This window comes from Molossus molossus, unplaced genomic scaffold, assembly GCF_014108415.1.
Source record: "Molossus molossus isolate mMolMol1 unplaced genomic scaffold, mMolMol1.p scaffold_m16_p_15, whole genome shotgun sequence".
In the NCBI taxonomy this organism is placed as follows: domain Eukaryota; kingdom Metazoa; phylum Chordata; class Mammalia; order Chiroptera; family Molossidae; genus Molossus; species Molossus molossus.
The window spans coordinates 15,617,188-15,631,995 of record NW_023425350.1 but is presented as its reverse complement, the minus strand read 5'-3'; the positions used below and the strand labels follow the sequence as shown (position 1 = coordinate 15,631,995).

The window sequence follows — 14,808 nt, the reverse complement described above, 5'->3', positions numbered from 1 at the left end:
TACCTTATATTTGAATAGTTATTTTGATATTACCTTCCATCTTCCATAGCACTCTTACCAGTTTATTATGCTCAGTATATACCCTCACACACAAAAATATGCAAAAAGAAACTACCAAATTTTTTTAATTCACATTGATTCATTAATATCTAATTTTTTTAAAAATATGTTTGATTGATTTTTTTTTTTTTTAGAGCAAGAGGAAGGGACAGAGGGAGAGAAATATCCATGTGAGAGAGAAACATTTACTAGCTGCCTCCTGCACGCCCCGGACTGGGAATTGAGCTCCCAAACCAGGCATGTGCCCTGACCAGGAATCGAACTAGGACCTCTCAGTCCATGGGACAACCCTCAATCCACTGAACCACACTAGCTGGGCTCATTAACATCTAATTTAAAGAAGGCAAAGACATTTTTTTGTAAGACTAAGAATATAAAAAGACATAAAATAACAACACTCTCACTTGCCCTGGACAGTTTTGCTCAGCAATTAGAGCATCGGCCCTTGGACTAAAGGGCTGCGGGTTCAATTACCGGTCAGAGCACGTACCTGGATTGTAGGTTCGATCCCCAGTCCTGGTCCAGGTCATGCGGGAGGCAACCAATCAATGTGTCTCTCTCACATCAATGTCTCTCAATCTCTCTCTCTCTCTCTCTCTCTCCCCCTTCCCTTTCACTCTACCTAAAAAAAAAAAAAAAAATCAATGGAAAATTATCTTCAGGTGAGGATTAATAGCAACAAAAAAACAACTCTCAGTTTGTAAGTACAAATGTTTACTGGGTTTCAAAAGTTGAGCATAGCCCTGGCTGATCTTGCTCAGTGGTTAGAGCATCGGCCCGAGGGCCAAAGAGTCGTGGGTTCGATTCTGGTCAAGGGCATGTACCTCATTTGCAGTTCAGTCCCTGGCCCTGGCCCTGGCCCTGGCCAGGGTCGAGTGGGAGGCAACCCATGAGTGTGGCTCTCTCACATCTCTGTCTCTCTCTACCACCTTCCCACACTATCTGAGGATAAATGGGAAAATACCCTCGGGTGAGGATTAAGAAAAAAAAAGTTAAGCATGAGATACCTTATCATTCAATGCCAAGTGCTATAATATACTGGACCCACTGCAATTCTCTGACAGATTACAAATTTGCTGAATCATTTGTTTAGTATCCTATAAAACAGTATATATCAAGAGCATAAAACTGAAACTTAAGACTACAGTTACACTTTGTTCAAAAAGCAAAAATAGTTGCCCAGCCAAATAGCTTAGTTGCTTAGAGCTTCATCCTGATACGTCAAGATTGCAAGATTGATCCCCAGTCAGGGCACATAGAAGAATCAACCAATGAATGCATAACTGAGTGGAATAACAAGTCGATGTCTCTCTCTCTTATTATATATGTCTACCTTCCGCTCTCTAAAAATAAAAATACTCCTTTTCCCCCAAGTAAATTAACCAAGAATTACACATCTAAACTAAAGCTGTTTCCTTTAAATGACACTGTTCTGAAAAGTGGAACTACTCTGATTCCTTACCACATTAATTTGACTATTCTAAATAACAAAAATATCAATATTTTGTGGATAGACTGGATAAGTGCAAAAACAGCTACAAAATATCATTCATCCATAACTACTGGAAGTTGTGAGTTAAAAAGTGGGGTAAAGCCCTGGCCAGTTTGGCTCAGCGGTTAGAGCATTGGCCTGTGGTCCGGAGAGACCCAGGTTCAGTTCCCGCTAAGGGCTTGTACCTCAGTTGCAGTTTGTCCCCGGCCCTGGTTGGGTCGTGTGGGTGGCAACCACTCAATGTGTCCCTTTCACGTCGATGTTTCTCTCTCTCTCTTTCCCTCCCACTCTATCTGAACAAAATATCGAAAAATGTCCTCAGGTGAGAATAAAAAAGAAGTGAGGTAAAAAACATTTGGGGCTGGGTTTGCTCAGTGGTTAGAGCGTCAGCCTGCAGTCCAGGGAGATCTGGGTTCGGTTCCCGCTAAGGGCGTGTACCTCGGTTGCGGTTTGTCCCTGGCCCTGGTTGTTCGTGCGGGTGGCAGCCACTTGTGTGTCCCTTTCGTGTCAATGTTTCTCTCTCTCTCTCTCTCCCTCCTACTCTATCTGAACAAAAAATGGAAATGTGTCCTCAGATGAGGATAAAAAAAAAAATTGGGGGTCAAAAATTACTTCAAATTCTAGTTAAGATAATGGAGAAATGCCCTGGCCGGTTTGGCTCAGCGGTTGGAGCGTCGGCCTGTGGACCAGAGAGACCCAGGTTTGGTTCCCACTAGGGGCACGTACCAAAAAAAACAAAAGATAATGGAGAAAGACCTCCCTGAACCCTTCTCTTCAAAGTCACACAAAAACAATAAGAAATACAAGAAATGCCCTGGACGGTTTGGCTCAGCGGTTAGAGCGTCGGCCTACTAACCAGAGAGTCCCGGGTTCAGTTCCTGCTATGGACATGTACCTGGTTGCAGTTTGTCCTTGGCCCTGGTTGGGGTTGTGTAGGTGGCAACCAGTTGATGAGTCTCTCTCACATCGATGTTTCTCTCTCTCTCTTCCCCCTTCTCTCCCTCCCCGCTCTTTCTGAAGATAAATGCAAAAAAAAAATGTTCTCAGGTGAGGATAAAAAAAAAAAAAGAAATATAAATAAAATTTACCTTCATTTCAGCGAACAGATATTGTAACTCTAACAACAACAGATGAAGACAAAGAAGCTTAGGGTCAATGAAAACACCAATGAGGAGCAAGTCAATTCATGTGTCTGAATCCTGGAAACATTGAACAGTAGGAGGTATCAGGTACTAGGCAGAAAGTGAGGGCCTGACTAAAGGTTTTATAACAACACCCAAAGACCTAGCAGGAGTCTAAAGGTTTCTTCCCTAGTAAATCCGAAATAGATACACTTTAAATTCAGGAACAAGAGGCTCAATGAAATTTGGTGATGAGATTAAAATAGGGAGATTTACATGCCCTGTCCATGCTCACAGAGCTTGCAAACATCTTTGTAATGACCCCTTCTTAATTATGAATGCACACCCTGAAATCACCAGTTATTGGAGGAAGGCTAAAATAAAATACAGAATAAAAACAAACGAGGGTGGGGAAGCACCATTGAAAACTTGAAGAAAAAGTACAGAAATAAAACAAAATCTATTCTCTAAGAAAAGATACTATATTCATGAAATAAGAACAGGATGCTTTAAAAAAAAAACAAATTTTATTTTTTTATTTTTTAAAGGAAGCTTTTTATTCAGATAGAGTGGGAGGGAGAGAGAGAGAGAGAGAAACATTGACGTGAAAGGAACACATCGAGTGGCTGCCACCCAGGGCAGGGGACAAACTGCAACCGAGGTACATGCCCTTAGCGGGAACCGAACCCGGGTCTTTCTGGACCGCAGGCCAACGCTTTAACCACTTAGCCAAACCAGTCAGGGCACAAATTTTAAATAATAAACAGAAAAGGCTACTAGAAGTTTTAAAATACGACAGCCAAAATAAAACCTTCAATAGAAAATGTAAAGTCAAAGAAATCTCCCAGGAAGTAGAATGAATTAATGAAGCTGGAAAATAGGAAATTACACAAACAATCCAGGAAGTCTAACACCCAATTAAAAACAGGAAGTAAGCCCTGACTGGTTTGGTTTGGCTTGGTAGTTAGAGTGTCGGCCCTTGGGCCCAAGGGTCATGGGTTCGATTGCCAGTCAAGGGCAACTGTACCTGGGTTGTGGATCCCCAGCCCTGGTCAGGATTGTGCAGGAGGCAACCAATGGATGTGGACACATCAATGTTTCTTTCTCTCTCTTTCCACCCTGCTTCCCACTCTACCTAAAAAAATCAGTGAAAAGAATTAACCAAAGAGAGAGAGAGAGAGAGAGAGAGAGAGAGAAAGAGAAAGATGATTATAGGGGAGGATGGGAACGCAAGTAAACCTCCAAAAAGAATCTGAAAAAGCCCACCAAGTACCCGGAACAATGAATCTATAAAAAAAGATCTACCCACTAAGATACACCACTATGCAATCTCCTACCAGAAATTCAAAAAAAAATTTAAAAAGCTAAAAACTTCCAGCCCTAAGTCAGTTGAGCTTCATTCCATGTACTGGAGGGTCGCTGGTTCCATTCCTGGTCAGGGCACATGCTAAGGTTTCCAGCCCAATCCCCAGCAGGAGACAGATGATTGATAATTCTCGCTTGCTCCCTGTGTCCCTCTCCCTTCCTTGTGCTCTAAAGTATTAGGGGGAAAAAAATCTTCCAGAAACACAATAGGCCACAAATGGATAGAGAATGAGAATGGTATTAAACTTGTCAGCAACATCAGGAGCTAAAAGACAGTAGAGCAATACTTTCAAAATCCTAAAGGGAAATTGTTTTCAATCTAGAACCCTATGGCCGTCAAATTTCAACAACGGGAAAGGGAAGAATTAAGACATTGTAAAACATGGAAAGTCTCAAAAATTTCCCTCTGCCAAGCACCCTCTTTTTCAAGAAGCTACTAGATGATGATGTACTCCAAGGCAAGAAACCAAAAACTGTAATACACAAAAAAGAGAGGCAAAGGGAATTCCCACTAGCTGTGTGACAGGCCTAGTTAATAACCAATCCATTATTGAAGCAGGAAGGAAAAAAAGATCTAGGAGAGGTATGTGTGTGTGGGTGGAGGGGAAGATACCTCTGATGGTTTTACTGTGCGGAAAATCATTTTGAGAGGTTGTTGGAGGATGTAGGACGATCTGACAAAAAGATAAAAGGAAATTAATCAAATAAAGGTCATTTTTAACTTAAGAGAAAAGGAAATATAATACACTATTTGGCTTGACGGAATATTTACAGGGTATATTCAAGTAACCACTGGATATCAATTTAACAAAAAACTGGGATAAAGAGTGGGATGAGATTATAAAAGGTTAAAATTTTCTTTTTTATATTAAATTAATGACTCAAGAAATGGCAGTATAAGCATATCACTTGAAACTACAGAGGGATATAACAGAACAAAGAGCTAGAGGATGCCTCTAAAGAGCAGGACTGGGAATAGAGAGGGAATAGGACAAGAGATTGCTTTTTTGATTATCATAACACTTTCAGTAATATTTTATTTCAAATATGTGTATATATCACTGATAAAAACTAATTTTTAAAACCTTTCAGAAAGCACAGTATAAATTATTATAAAATAGTCAATCACTAAAGTCAACTTTCACTCCTATAGTTGTCACACGGAATCTCTGAAGCTTTCAGAACATCTGCATCATCTGATTAAGTGTACGCCATATTCAAAAGACCATACGTAGGCTCTCAGGTAAAACGTGAAACGATAAAACTTGCAGAAAAAGCAAAGAAAAATATCTTCAGGATCTAGGACCAGACAGAGTTCTTAGACATCAAAAGCATGATCCATAAAAAGAAAAATTAATAAATCAGACTTCATCAAAATTTTAAAATTTTGTTCTGTGAAAACCCATGTAAAGAAGACAAGACAAGCCCTGGCCAGTTTGGCTCAGCGGTTAGAGCATCGGCCTGCGGTCCAGAGAGACCCGGGTTCGGTTCCCGCTAAGGGCACGTACTTCGGTTGCAGTTTGTCCCCGGCCCTGGTTGGTCGTGCGGGTGGCGGCCACTTGATGTGTCCCTTTCACATCGATGTTTCTCTCTCTCTCTCTCTCACTCCCTCTCTCTCCCTCCCACTCTATCTGTACAAAAAATGGAAAAATATCCTCGGGTGAGGATAAAAAAAAAAAAAAAAAGAAGAAGAAAAGACAAGATAAAAGACTGGGAGGAAAACGTGCAAACCACATAACCAACAATAGATTAATATCTAAAATGTACGAAGGGAGTCCTGGCCAGCTTTGCTCAGTGGTTAGAGCGTCAGCCCGCAGACCGGAGAGTCCAGGGTTCGGTTCCCACTAAGGGCATGTACCTTGGTTACAGTTTGTCCTTGACCCCGGTTAGGGTTGTGTGGGTGGCAACCAGTCGATGTGTCTCTCTCACATCGATGTTTCTCTCTCTCTCTTCCCCCCTCTCTCCCTCCTGCTCTATCTGAAGATAAATGCAAAAAATGTCCTCTGGTGAGGATAAAATAAAATAAATAAAATGTACGAAGGACTCTCAAAACTCAACAGTAAAAAACAGTCAATACAATCAGAAAAATGGGCAACTGACTCAAAGAGACATTTCACCAGAATATATACACAGAGAAAACAAAGACATGAAAAGATTCCTCAACACCTCTGGCCGTCAGGGAAACATAAATTTAAACCCCAATGTGATTATCATTACACACTATCCAGAACAGCTAACATATAAAATAGTAACACCACCAAATGTTGGTGAGGATACAGACAAATTACATTACATACACTCTGCTGGTGAGAATGTAAAATAGCACAGCTACTTTGGAAACAGTTTGGTAGTTTCTCATAAAACTAAACATGTGCCCTGGCCAACAGTGGTTAGAGCCTCAGCCCGCATATCAAAAGGTTAGAGGTTTGATTCCTGGTCAAGGGCATGTACCTGGGTTGCAGGTTCATTCCCCAGCCCTGGCTGGGGCCCGTGCCAGAGGCAACCAGTCTGTGTGTCTCTCTCACATAGTTTCTGTCTCTCCTCCCCTTCCCCATCCCTTCTACCCTCTTTAAAAATCAATGGAAAAATAATATCCTCAGGTGAGGATTAACAAAAAAAATAAACCAAACATGCAATTACTGTATGACCCAATAATTGCAGTACCAGGCATTTATCCCAGAAAAATGAGAACTTATTATCACAACTTTCAACAATAAAAATTTAAAAAAACAAAAACAAAAACTTATGATCACAGAAAAACCTATACAAAATATTAATAGCAGATTTATTTATAAAAATTGAAATCAGCCCTGATGTTTCTAAACAGTGAATGGTTAAACTGTGGTGAATGCATATCATGCAATACTACTCAATAATAAAAAAGTACTTATGCACACAACTTGAATGAATCTCCAGGAAATTATGCTGAGCAAATAAAAGCCAATCTCAAAGGTTACATCCTTTATGATTCCATTTACATTACATTTGTGAAATGCCAAAATCTTATAAATAGAGGACAAAGTTTTGGAGGGGAGAAACGGGAGGAGGAAAGAAAAAGGATATGGTTATAAAAGAATACCCAGGATCCTCGTCCCTTGGAACTGTTCAGTATCTTCACTGTGGTGGTGATCACATGAACTTACACAAGTGATAAAACTGTAGAGAACATACACACACACAGTACAAAACTGGGGAAATCTGAATAAAAATAGTGTACTGCCACAAATGTCAATATGCTGGTTGTGATATTAGTTTCACAAAATGTTACCATTTCATGAAACTAGGCAAAGTGTACAAGGGATGCCTCTGTATTATTTTTTTACAACTGTATGTGAATCTACATTGCCTTAATAAAAATTTCAATTTAAAAAAGTCTGCATAAGCATTGCTATTGATATGAAAGAAACAAATCAATACTGTCCTGTGTTCTGACTTTGATACGATGTAATTTTGAGTCTCCAGAATAACATTTTTTTCCCATTTTCTAATGTTTTACAACCTTGGACGCTCTGTTTCTGGGTCATACTGGAAACATAATGTTCTATCACTAGTTGCTATTTTCCTCAAAAACATATTCTTTTTCATCTCTGGAAAAAAGGATAAATATCAAGCAATCACTTTTGCTTGTAACCCTGTATGGCACTGTCATCAAAGAACATTTCTCATTTCAGATTTCCCTTCAGATGAGTTTTCTTCACCAAACTTATATTCTAATTATCTTTGCAAATTCCTTTTATTATAATCCAAATTACTTATTCCATCTTTTCCCCAAGTTATCTATTTGCTGGAAGTAAATCCATGACCTTCACAAGACTTTTATCAGTTTTATGGGTTCAGAAAATGTTCTATTAACTTCAACACCCTCTGTAGCTCCTTTAAACTCTTCCTTTATGACCTATCTCCATAGGAGTTTCCCCATGCAAATCTCTCTAGCTAATCATACAATTAATATTTTGTGCTAAATAATGATTGTAAATTAACACTCAACAAGCCCCTGCTTCTCTATTCACCACAGATGCTGACACACACAAACTGGGCAGTCTTGTACCTTTAATACATTTTTTAAAATGTTCTTTAATGATTTTAGAGAGAGAAGAAGGCAGAGGGAAAGAGAGAGAGACATTGATGAGCGAGAACATCGATTGGCCACCTCCTGCATGCCCCCCAATGGAGATCAGGCCCACAACCTGGGCATGTGCCCTGACCAGGAATCGAACCGGTGACCTCTTGGGGCATGGGTTGATGTTCAACCACCAAGTCACACCAGTCGGGCAGCCTTGTACTTTTATTTTTTTATTTTTTATCCTCACCTGAGGACATTTTTTTTGTTCAGATAGAGTGGGAGGGGGAGAGAGAGAGAGAGAAACATTGACGTGAAAGGGACACATCGAGTGGTTGCCACCCACACGACCCAACCAGGGCTGGGGACAAACTGCAACCAAGGTATGTGCCCTTAGCGGGAACCAAACCCGGGTCTCTTCAGACCGCAGGCCAACCTTCTAACCACTGAGCCAAACTGGCCAGGGCCAGCCTTGTACTTTTAAAAGTTAAAACAGCATGCCACTATTTGCTATCATTCTTTCCATTTTAAAAACCAAAGAGAAATATCAGTATTTCCTTTGCCACATCTTGTACACCATTATACACTATAATTCTTGAAAAGAAAATAATTATCCCTAACATTATCAGCTCAGTTCTGTTATGTTATGCTCTAAATTTGCAAAGAACAAGTAACCTCAAAAAATTTCTTGATATTTGGTAACCCGTTACTTCCCTACTCCTGTAAAAACAAAAACAAAACAAAAATACTGCAACTTTACTCTTCAAATTTAAACTGATGAGGAGAATCATCCCATCAACGTTTTTCAAATACATAAAACAATGAAATTGTTAGAATAAGACAGGGCTACGAACAGGATTGGATATAGATTTTAGTAAAAACTTTTCCACTAATTGGCCACGTGATCTTTTAGAAATTACTTCACCTGCCTGTTTCCTGACTCTTAAAATTCACTGTAGGGAGCTTTCCTGCATTAATATTCTGTAATTTTAACATTCCAAGGAGTTCTACATTAAATACACATAACAAAAAGACAAACCTCCCTTCACCATCTAAAGGTGCAGACCAGTGATACTAAAGCATGGGAAAGTACCATAAAGGATTCTCTTGACTCAATGACCACTGGTTAACGCTAGCTATCACATGGAACAGTGCGAGGAGTTAGCTGTGATCAGATGTTCTTTTAGAGAGCTGGATTAAGTGATAAATAGTTTTTTATCTGTTTGGTTTTTCAGGGTTTTTTTGTAGTAAAATATACATAAACCATTTTTCCAATTGTAGTAAAAACAAAACAAAACAAAAAACCCCATAACATTAAATTTACCATGTGAACCATTTTAAGTGTAGAATGCAGTGGTGTTAAGTATACTCACGTTGTTGTGCAACAGATCTCCAGACCTTTTTCATCTCACAAACTGAAACTCTATACCCATTAACCAACTCTTTATTTCCCCCTCCCCCATCCTTGGGGAATATCATTTTACCTTCCACCAGTCTACTCTCTATTTCTATGAATTTTACTTTAGATACCTCATAAATGGCATTTGTCTTTTGTGCATTTTAACAATTTTTAAGTGTATAATTCGGTGGTATTAAATATATTCACACTGTTATGCAACCATCACCACTATCCATCTCCACAACCTTTTCCTCTTCCCAAAATTAAATCTGTACCCATTAAGCAATAATTCCTCGTGACACAGTCCCCAGGCCCTGGTAACCATTATTCTACTTTATAAATTATTCTATTCTATGTACCTCAAAGTGATTTCACACAATAGTTATTCTTTTGTGTCTGGCCTGTTTCACTTAGCAGTGTTTTCAAACACTGTGGTAGCATATATCAGAATTTCATTTCTTTTTTTTAAGACTGAATAACATTCCATTTATGTATATACTACATTTTGTGTATCTGTTAATCCCTTGGACATCTGAGTTATTTCTACATTTTGGCTACTGTGAATAATGCTGCTCAACAGACAATAGGTGTTAGTGATGACATGAAGATATTGAAACCCAGGTATAGGACTAATGGGAATGTAACAATAGTGCAGCCACTTCAGAAAACAATATGGTGGTTGCTCAAAAAATTAAAAATAGCATTACCATGTGATCCAGCAATTCCACTTCTAGGTATATATCCCAAAAGAACTGAAAGCAGGGACTTAAAACAGGTTATTGTATGAGAAAATTCATTTTTGATAAGTCAGTCATCCTAATTGGTAAGAAGTGATACCTCATAGTGGTAATGACTTACACTTCTTTAATGATTAGTGATGTTGAACATCTTATCATGTGCTTATTGGCTATTTGTATATTTTCTTTGGGAAAATATCTGCATAGTTTTTAATCAATCCTAAAAATATGTGTTCAAATGAAAGAAATTCCTTAGGCACTTTGGCATTCCTGCAGCATGAGCCACTTGCTGCCTGAGTATCACAGCAAATACAGACATGTTTAATATGACCAAGGTTTTACTCATTTCTCTAAAAAGCAGCCTCTCCATATAAAATGGGCTCAGTTCAATTTAATCAACCAGTTCTTAAATGCAGGTTAGTAGAACCACCCTACTCTTCCAAAGCTTTGTAAAAACACTCAGAAAGGTAACAAAAAGGATGCATTCATTATAACTTTCCTAGGGGCAACAGACTTTACCAATTTAATTTTTTACACAGAACCCAGAGACTCCATTTCCCAATGAAAGATATTCCCTATGGAAAAAGTAACAATAAGTCTAGGGTGGAAGGAGGATTAACAATACCAAAAGGTAGCACATTCAGTAAAAGAGCCCACTAAAAATTTAATTTTGGGACAAGTCCATGTAATCACAATCATCACTAAAGGGTAATGCTTTCCTGACAAGAGGGTTATGGCCAAATCAACCACTGAAATCTGCACATTCAAAATCAGTAACTCTCTTTAGCAAATATTTCTCAATCTCTGAATTTCCAAGACCAGTTTTACCCTAAAATTACCCTATTAGCCAAACAGCTGACAGTCTTAAGTAAAATCTGATCCCAATCTACATCACGTAGACAGGAAAATAGTAAAATAAAACCAGCCCCAATTCGATATTAGAGAATCCTGAGTGTACTACCCGTCTGCCGGCTTTCAATCATTATCTATCATGCACCCATGAAATGTAAGGACTTTTATAAGTGCTTAGCATCTATCAGCAGAAATAAAAGACAAAGATCTCTGCCCTTCTGCAGCTTACATTCTATTGCTCTTCTATTCAGATTGGTGAGTGTGAAAACATACCAGTAATTTTTTGCAACTATCTGCAATAAATCTGACCATGAATATCATACATAATTCTGATATAGATGTGTGGAAATTGAAAGTATACAGAAAAATTTATATACAGTAGTCACTGTGAGCCCTGTAAGTAAGCACCATAGCCCAAAAAAATTATTTCTTCCAAGAATCAATAATCAGTAAGTAACTAAAATGAGTGTGCCTGAAATAACAATAACTTTCCTTATATTGACAGTTTGGTCTCTGTGAACACCTGCAAGATAACCATTTCTATTCAAACCTCAGGGGGTTTTAACAATCAGACGACAACTCAAATTTCACTATCATTCATTCATTCATTTCTTTTTAATCCTCACCTGAGGACACTTCTCTCACTCATAGAGCGAGAGGGAGGAAGAGAGAGAGAAACATCGATGTGAGAGAGACACATCAACTGCCTGCCACCCACACAACCTCAATGGGGCAAGGGACAAACTGCAACTGAGGTACATGCCCCTAGCGGGAACCGAATCAGGATCTCTCTCTCTCTCTCTTTTTTTTATCCCCACCCAAGGACATTTTTCCATTTTTTGTTCAGATAGAGTAGGAGGGGAAGAGAGAGAGAAACATCGACATGAAAGGGACACATCGAGTGGCTGCCACCCGCACGACCAACCAGGGCCAGGGACAAACTGCAACCGAGGTACATACCCTTAGCGGGAACCAAACCTGGGTCTCTCCAGACCGTGGACCAATGCTCTAACCGCTGAGCCAAACCAGCCAGGATTCACTATCATTTCTAATTAGAGAATGCTTTAGTTTTTTTGTTTTTAAAGCAAAATAAAACAGAAAAAACAACCCTAGTCAACTCATAAAATTTAAAATGTCCTGCCCTGGTTGAGAGGCTCACTTGGTTGGAGCATCATCCCTTACACCAAAAGGTAACAGGTTCGATTCCCAGATAGGGCACATATCTAGATTGCAGGTTCAATCCCCAGTTAAGGCATGTACAGCAGGCAACTGATCGATGTTTTTCTCTCTAAAAAAAAAACTATCCTCAGGTGAGGATCTATTTTTTAAAAAATGTTAAATGTTCCAAAAGTAGTGTACATTCAAAGAATTTCTAGTCCTTTTCACATTAGACAATTGGCTAGCCCTGTCCAATATGTTAGCCAACAGCTATATGTGATTATTGGGCACTTAAAATGTGCCTAAATTGAAATGAGCTGTAAGCATAATATACACACTGGAGAAAAAGAATGTAAACTATCTCAACAATTTTTAATCTTGATTACATAATACAATGTTTTGAATAAAGTGAGCAAAAATGTATTATTAAATTCTTCTTTTACTTTTTAATGTGGCTACTAAAAAATATTATCTTTGTAGCTCACAGTATACTGTATTTCTTTTGGGCAGTACTGATTTAAACCTGTAAAAAGAGCTAATACATGTGTTGGAACTGTACTCAGAATTTTATAATTTATGTATTTATTCACTTCTCAGCTTACACTGTTCAATATACCATATTAACAAAAAAAAAAATCAAATGTATTACACATTTTTATATCAAAATATGAAAGTCTCAGAATCTAAAGTGAAACTGTTTAGCAGCGCACTTTCAAATATTTGGATGGCCACTGTATGCAGGACATTCAATCCATAAAGTAATTTGTTCTGCCACCCTTGAACAGCAGAAGAGTCACATATTCTATGTATAGCTAATATATGTTAGGCTGTTACAGTGTGCTGGGCACCATGACAGGTGCTTTACTCTCATTTATCCATAAAATCCTTACAACTACCCTATATGATGGTAGGTACTATCATTAACACTAAAGAAGAAACTGAAAACTGACAGAGGTTAAGTAACTTGCCAAAGTCCCACAACTACTAACCTGCAGAACCAGGATTCTAACCCAGCAGGCTTTATCCAAAACCACCACACATTTTCTCAAGTAAAAGGACAAAAACATTATGTCATTTATCTTACAGGACTGTGTTTTTGTTGTTGTTTTTTATCCTCACTCAAGGATATTTTTCCATTTTTTGTTGAGATAGAGTGAGAGGGAGGGAGAGAGAGGAAGAGGAAGAGAGAGAGAGAGAGAGAGAGAGAGAGAGAGAGAGAAGCATCAATATGAAAGGGACACATCGAGTGGCTGCCTCCCGCACCACCAAACCAGGGCCGGGGACAAACTGCAACCGAGATACGTGCCCTTAGCAGGAACCAAACCCGGGTCTCTCTGGTTCGCAGGTCGATGGTCTAATTGCTAAGTCAAACCGGCCAGGGCCAGGACTGTGTTTTAGTTGAGTGTGTACCCATTACAAAAAAAGTGGAATAGATGGAGTTAATGCTTTGCTTCCTGCTCTCCACCAGACCCTTCTCAATGGCAGGTTAAAACAGACCACATGAATTAAATCCTTGATATTATTATAGGTTTATTCTACACTCCCTTTCCCAGAAAGGCTCTATCCCACCCTTCTGGTCCAATTCCTATCTGTCCTTCAGGTTTCATTTTATTTTATTTTTGAGAGACAGAGAAATTTGTTGTTTCATCCATTTATGTATTCACTGGTTGTCTCTTGTTTGTGCCCTGACTGGGGATCAAACCCTCAACCTTGGCATATGGGGACAAACGCTCTAACCAACTGAACTACCCAGCCAGGAGGTTTCATTTTAGACAGCATCTCCATGCGTGCCAACACAGACTTCCCATGACTGAGGTTAGTCACCCCTCCTCCCTATGCTTACCTCTACTGTAAGCACTTTCCACACTCCACTGTGACTCTCCTCACTAGATTGCTACTAAAAGGGTCTATTATCACCACTTATCACCAGTTTCTAAAACAGTACCTAGCATTTGGTGCACAATAAATATTTGCTCAACTATCTAACAACTTAACCCACCCAGCTACAGCCAAAACTTAGTGGTAGAAAGTGCTAACCCACAGGCAGAGACAAGTTCTAAGTTTCACAAAATTTATGACGGGTCAAGAGAACAGTATAATACTCAGAAAACAATGGTTGATATATGACTCCCCTCTCCAAAAAAGGGGGGAGTAAAATAAATATGTATTTAAAATGATCACTTGCCCAATTCAATGTCAGTGCAATTTGTTTTATGACAATGAATTAAGTAGTTGATATAGATTGTCATAAAAAATCCAAATCAAGAATTTCAGTAATGCTACAAATTGTTTGAAATCAGCTTAATTTTGACAGTTTACAGAGTTCAAGAAGGACTTTAGATACTTTTTAAAATCATCTAAGCCCTAATGGGCTTGGCTCAGCAGTTAGAGTGTGCACCCCAGAACAGAAGGGTCGTGGGTACAATTCTGATCTAGGGCACATACCTGGGTGTTTGATCCCTGTTCCCAGACTGGGTTGTGCTGGAGGTAACTGATTGATGTGTTTCTCTCATATCAATGTTTCTCTCTCTCTCTCTCTCTCTCTCTCTCTCTCTCTCTCTCTC

At 39.0% G+C, this 14,808-nt stretch overlaps 1 protein-coding gene and 1 long non-coding RNA gene across 3 annotated transcripts in view; both read right to left on the bottom strand.

Moving 5' to 3' along the window:
• The window catches only part of RAB10 (RAB10, member RAS oncogene family), an 83,625-nt gene that overhangs the window by 66,519 nt on the left and 2,298 nt on the right, over nucleotides 1–14,808 (bottom strand). The gene's annotated exons all lie outside the window — the stretch shown is intronic.
• LOC118630496 lies at nucleotides 631–4,716 on the bottom strand. Its single transcript, XR_004959651.1, has 3 exons — nucleotides 4,652–4,716; nucleotides 2,641–2,751; nucleotides 631–682 (listed from the first exon to the last, which is right to left on the bottom strand). It is a non-coding gene; the product is annotated as an uncharacterized LOC118630496 (long non-coding RNA).